This window comes from Pteropus vampyrus, unplaced genomic scaffold (genome assembly GCF_000151845.1).
Source record: "Pteropus vampyrus isolate Shadow unplaced genomic scaffold, Pvam_2.0 Scaffold71, whole genome shotgun sequence".
NCBI classification, from domain to species: Eukaryota; Metazoa; Chordata; class Mammalia; order Chiroptera; family Pteropodidae; genus Pteropus; species Pteropus vampyrus.
Window position 1 is genome coordinate 2,102,887 of NW_011888852.1, and position 6,826 is coordinate 2,109,712.

Below are 6,826 nucleotides of genomic sequence, written 5' to 3' on the forward strand. Positions count from 1 at the left end.
ATTTGTAAATTAAATTATTTGTGTTTTCATTGTGGAGTTTTGAGTCCTTTTTATTGTCTAGATACAAGTACCTTATCCTATATAAATTGTAAATATTTCCTCTCATTCATGAACTATCTTTTTACTTTGTTGATAGTTGCCTTTGAAGCACAAAAGATTTAAATTTTGATAAAGTCCAATATACCTATCTTTTTTCTTTTGACACTTGCTATTGGTGTCACATCTAAGAAATAATTGCCTAACCTAAGGTTATGAAGATTGCTCTTATGTTTTCTTGTAAGAGTTCTATAGTTTTAGCTCTTATATTTAATTCTGTGCTTCATTCCTGTTCACCTTTATATTTTTAGAAAGCTACGCACATTGTTTCTGCATTTCTCATTATCCAAATTGGATTTTGCTTATTGGGATGGTCAGACACACCTGTTTAATAATGCCACGTAGTTCAATTTTTATTTATTTCTACCTTTAAATAAATGGTGAATTGAGCCATTTGAGGACCGATTTGATTAAATAAAAAAACTAGAATGCTGAAAAACTCTCTATTGTCGTTGTTGTGTTTTTATATTGCTTTTTAAAAACTTTATTTTCCAGTAGTTGAAACCATAACGGCAGAGAGATTATATCTCATGAATCAAGAAAATGAAAATATAGTTGGGTGCATGAGTGAAGTAGGAGTTCATGGCTTTTATGTACTGTGTCATTTCGTAATCTAATAGAAAGCTTGCTGGGCTCTACACTTTAGATCTGGAAAGTGCCCTGAATTACTTTAGGGAATAGTTGCTGTGAACAACACAAAGCAGAATGTTCTCTCACATCGGGCATGTCTTGTCGGCATAAGGTCTATAAAAAGAGCAAAACAAGAAAAATATTCTAACAAATGAGTTTCACATAAACCAGGAAGATCGCTTAATACGAAGCTGTGCGTGGAAAACACAGAGGGGTTGTTAAGTGCGTTCTTTCCTCGTCACTTAAAATGAGGGGGCTTGTTCTGGAAAGTACAGTTCTTCTTGGTGATTCTGGGGACCTGTATTTATTTTTGGTTCTAACTCCTGAGAAATATTATTGAGATTAATTTTTAAATACTTCGACCATTTTCAAATATCAAGTTTAACTTAGTTTCATAAACATCTAACCGGTCTAGTACTTATTTCGCTTAACTTTGAAGTATCCATTGCGTTTTGGTTTTAGTCTCACCTTCTGGGGGGGTCTGCCACCCTTTGGTGCCATGGTTCCTTCTCGCTCAGTTCCTTCTTCATGCGTCAGGGAACACTGGAGTTGTATCTTTGCAAGTACAGAAAGAGGAGTGTCTCTTATCCTTTCAGCCCTCTCTGGCTTTATTTTCTGTTATCCAAGGAGCGAGCCATCAAAAATTAATGTTGAGAGATGACAGGTGTTTTGCCTATTTAAGTCAGTAGCAAAAAGAAGAATTTTTTTTTCATGGACTTTCTACTTCCATAAGTGTGAATTATTCATGAAGTGCCAGTTTGGGTAAAAGTCAGCTCAGCGGTAGATTTGGGTCTGCAGTGGAAAGTTCGCTAACAGAACTGCAGTGCTGTAGAGAGTAGAGCCTCGACATTCAGCCCTGCAGCTAAGCTGTGTCTCTACTCCTTTACTCTCGAATGCAAATTCTTAAGGTTTGTAAGTTAGAATCTCAGGGAGAACCGATTATTTTCTAAACTGGAATCGACCCTTAGTATGACATTAGTAAAGATGGTAACCCCTGGGGATCAACCAAGAAAGAAGAATGGCGTTTCGCCGAGGACTAGTTAACTTTTATCCCCCACATCCAGAGCAGGGATAGAGAACTCAGAGCAGGCACCCCTTCAGCCCTCCAGATGAACATCTGGCCACGCTCCCAGAAAATAGGAGTGTGTTCCTGGGGCTTCAAAGAACAAAGAGGTGACGGCCATCGAAACTGTCCCCTAGAGGATCCCCTCTACTTAGTATAATCTCATGTGTCTCAAGGTAGCAAACATCCTACGAAAACCTAACTTTGTCCTTGGCCCAAGCTCCTGAAAGGAAAGAAGCTGCCAGTAAAAGTCATAAAATGTGCTTATTCCTTTCCAAGCGATTTCTCAGATATAAGTTGAATCTCTTTGATCTGACTCCAGTGGAGTACCTTTAAGCAGTCCAGAATTAAAATGCAGAAACTAGTAAGAAAAGAATTCAGCAAGCCAGTTCTAAATAAGGCTTACTGGATGGTGGAAATGAGAAGAAACAGTAAAAGGAAAAATCGAGTGGATAAAAGACGGGAAACTAGTAGGAGAAAAGTCGGGTACAGGTTTTCACCTTGGAGTCACAATTGACGGACACGAGTGTGGAAGAACCTGGATAGTTCAACAAATGAAGTGGGAGTGGAGGTTGTTGTGAAATATTTCAAAATATAGAAATGTTCTGTATGAAACGCACTATGCCAACCAAGTTTTAGTAACTCAACTGGTATCTCTTTTATCGGTGTATTTTATCTTAGTCCTTATTTTCCCTTAGTATTTTCCAAATTGTCATATAATGACCTTTCAAGTTATGCTTGGGGCTTAAATCTCAGAAAAAAGAAAACTGAAGAAACATAAGTTATTCTAATGCCTTGATTTGTCTTTCACTCTATATCTTCTTCTGGGAATAAAATTAGATGTCTCCATCAGGGACTTGGCTTTTTCCCCCCAGTACATCAAACAAGTCAAAGGCATGTTAAACATCACTAAAACATCAGAAAAGTAGTGTAAATTATCCTCGTTCCCACCTCTGTGCAAAATCATGATTCTCCATCCCCGTACCTCAAGCTAGATCCAGAGAAAGCCCAGAAAAGGACAGTTACAGAATGACAACAGGGGAGAAAGCCATATGGCCACGAACCAAGACAAAACATTCTAATTCAGTCTTATAATGGATGTGATTGGAGTTGCTACAGTCACCAATGGTAATTTGGGAGGTGGGGATGGGACATACATTCTTAATGCTGAAGTTTTCATCAAGGAAGACCATCGCGTCGAAACTCAGCCTGGATTTCAAGATCCTTTGTAATCTGTCCTCTCCAGCATCAACTCCTCACCCACAGTCCCCTTTCCCCACGCCCACCGTACCTAAGTTCTAGATGTCTTGAGCTCCTTTCAATGCCCCAAATGTGTTGTGCTCTCTCCCCATTTTCGATGATATTATCTCTGACAGGTCTCAGTTAGTTGTCGTTTCCTCTGGGACATTCTCTCTGAATCCTCTGATCAGCATACAACAACCTTTGACGTAGAACTGATTTAAGGTGACTTCTTAGCCCCCATGGGATCATGAGCCAAATTAGTGCAGTCAGGTTTTTTCCTGAGAAATTGCTTTGGAACCTAAGACAATAATCCATTTCAGTTTGTACTGGAAATAGGAAGAGAGATAAACTCCATTGGGTGCCAATACGGTGCACGCAGTAATAATAATAATAATAATAATAAATAATAGTAATAATAATAATAATAAAAGCTAGGTTGCAGAATGAAAGATTCCCAGAAGGAGGCAAATGTGCAAAAGATCATGTGGCCTCAGGGAGGTAAAGAACAAGAAACTAGCTGCCTTTCTTCCCCACAGCTCTAATTCCTACTCTATGGGTTTCCTGAGAATTGCCTTTCCCCAAATAGTAAATTACCAACCTTTGCTGCCCATACTTGTTTCTGTTACTCCACCCAAATGCTTCCAGACTCAGACCCTCCTCTCGTGTGTGCTTATTCCTCCGTCCTTCCTCTACCGTTGCTCTCGCTACTCCTTCACATTTGCTTCCTTATTGATCCAGACCTTTCACAGACAAAGACTGTGTGTATCCGGATCACAACATGTAGCACGGTGCATTCAATATGTAAGAAAATAAATATTTCTGAAACAAACGAATGATTTCTTACGAAGCTCCTTTTGATACTACTTGGCTTGGGCGGACCATGGACCATTCTCAACTTTCTCTCCTCTGTGGCTGGCTAAGGTTTTAAGTCATAGCCCTGATTTATACAATGTATAACAAGAGGGGGAAATTCTTTATATAAGAAGTGTGGTCTCAGGAAACGAATTTGTGAAACATTAGGAATCTATGCAGGCTTTCAGGTTTTCCCCCCAACTTAAGAGAGTAAAAATAGAGATCAGTTGTCAACACACAAATTAGGAACATGATGTTTTTGAAAGAAACTTAATCTTGTGCTTAGTATCTGGTTCCTTACTTGATTGAGGATCAAAATCACTTGGAGAACTTTTTAAAAATATAGATCCTGGATTCCACCACAATTTTGATGTAAATTGTTATAAGGCTCTTTGGATGATTTTGAGATCCAGGGACACTTCTTGACCTCATTGCTCTGAGTTGCGCTCACACCAGCTTAGAAAAACATCTCAGGAGCTATGGACATCCACAGTATAAACATATGTAGATCATCTTAGGGTGACCTCTATCATCAAGGGTGCCCAGTCATTCCATCCATTTGTCCTTTAGGAGTCTTCTTGAGAATATATCGAAGGTGGGACCGGAGTTTTGGGGTCAACTCAAGTATAGCATACTTGAAAGAAAATAAAAGCAATTCTCAAACAATCTTGTTGATGCCCTTTAACCATCAAATTTATGCAATTAATAATTGTCTGAATATGAAACTGCACTACTGGCATTTAGACCATAAAGAAATACCATAGTTTCTAACCCAACCTAAACACCATCCTCAATTTTGTCTCTACATAATGTTCTTGGACTGAGAAGAGCTCCAACTGAGAGAGAAGCATGTGGAGCCTTAAAACGTCTCTCTAAAACAAGTCTCTTAAGTTCCTGTGTAGCTATAAACAATGTTATGGTCTGGGACTTTGTACATTCTTCCTGACTATTCAGGAAGTGCTGAGTGTTTCATTAGAAGGAAGATATTTGTATATCATATCTTGTAGTTGGTGATGAGAAAGAAAGAAAATGAGTCTGCAATTCTTGAGGAGAGGCACTGACTGGACCCAGGGAAAAAACCTTGTAATTTATAAGTGTGTGACAAGTAACAAAGAACAGACAGCCAGGACTTGATAGAGGAACAAGAACAGCACATAGAATGCATCAGAGGAAGATATTTTCAAAAGTTATCACCAGAAATGAATGCAGCCAACAAACATGACTGGTTTTGATATACAAAGCACAGGGTATTTGGGAAAGGGCTTTTTAATCGAACCGTGGTAGAAGCATAGTAAATCAAAGAAGAGAAAAGGAGAAGATGAATCTGTGGACCTAATGTTTTTCATCCACTAATGAAGGAGTTTAAATAGATCATCTTAAATCTCCTTGCCAATTAAAGCTTTGTGATTCTTAAAGCATCACAGGGGGATCCCACTGGGCTCTGACATAAGGTCCTGAAACCAAAGAATCTTCTAGTCAAAGTTATTATTCAGAACAAACAAGCCTGGTTACAAACTAAATTGGGATGCCTCTAATTGTGTCTGCCTGTTGTTAGAATCTGCAAGCAAAGTAGTTTTTATAGTCTAGATAAATGGTCTCTGGAAAAGGTTGGCCAATTATTTTTAGAAATTTGCAAGTATTCTAAGGATACATGTTCATTTATAAATTATATACATTACCTTACTACTTTTCTGCTGTATTACAAACATAAACATATACAAAAAGAAAGTAAAAGGATTTTACAGATAACTATAAGCATGTGAAAACCAAAACTTAAAACACGATCCCATGTATAATTATGTCAAAGAAAAGAAAATGCTTAGGTATAAACTTAACGAAATATAAACAGAATCTATATACTGAAAGTTACAGATGCTGATAGAAGAAGCCGAAGAAGAGCTAAATAAATGGAGAGACATACTGTGTTTATTGAGTGGAAGACTTGACATAGTCAAGATGCCAATTCTCCCCACATGGAATATAGGTTAATATAATTCCTATCAAAATCCCAGCAACGTTTTTCGTAGACACGGACAAGTGAATTCTTAAATTTATATGGAAAGGCACAGGACCTAGAATATCTAAAACAATTCTGAAAAGAAGAATAAAGTTGGGGGACTCACTCTGTTAGACAGTAAGACTTAATATATAATGAAGAGAGTGCAGGAATGGTGGAGGAGTGGACACGTACATAAACATCAGTGGAGCAGAATAAAGAACACAGAAACAGACCCACGAAAAGACGTTCGATTGTTTACAAGGGTGAAAAAGCGATGCAGTGTATGAGGGATAAGCCTTTCAACAATGGTGCTGGGGCGACTAGATATCCAAAAGGGTAAGGGGAGAGAACCTTTGCCTAAACCTCACATCTTATGAAAAATTAACTCAAAATAGATTGCGGACTTAAATGGAAAACATAGAACTATAAAACATCTAGAAAAAAAAAAAACATAGGAAAATTTCAGAACCTAGGGCTAGGTAAAGATTTCCTAGGCTTGATATCAAAAGCACAGTCTATAAGAAGGAAATTTGACCATTGGATCTACTCGGAATGAAAATCTGAGCTTTATGAAGCTCATGAGAAGAGGGCAAAAGGACAAGCTATGACTGAGAAAAAGACTTTACAAACCTATATGCAACAAAGGACTTGCATCTAGAATACACAGGACTTTTAAAGTTCAACAGTTAAAAAAAAAAAATCCAACAATTCAATTAGAAAATGGACAAAAGGTACGAACAGACATGTCGTTGAAGAGAATGGCCAAGAAGAACATGCAAAGATATTCAACATCATTAGTCATTCAGAAGATGTAAATTAAAACCACACAGAGCTAACACTGTGTACCTATCAGAATGGCTACAATATAAAATCATGATAACGCCAAATGCTGACGAGGATGCAGAGAAACTGGATTGCTCACGCTTTGCTGGTTGGAATGTAAA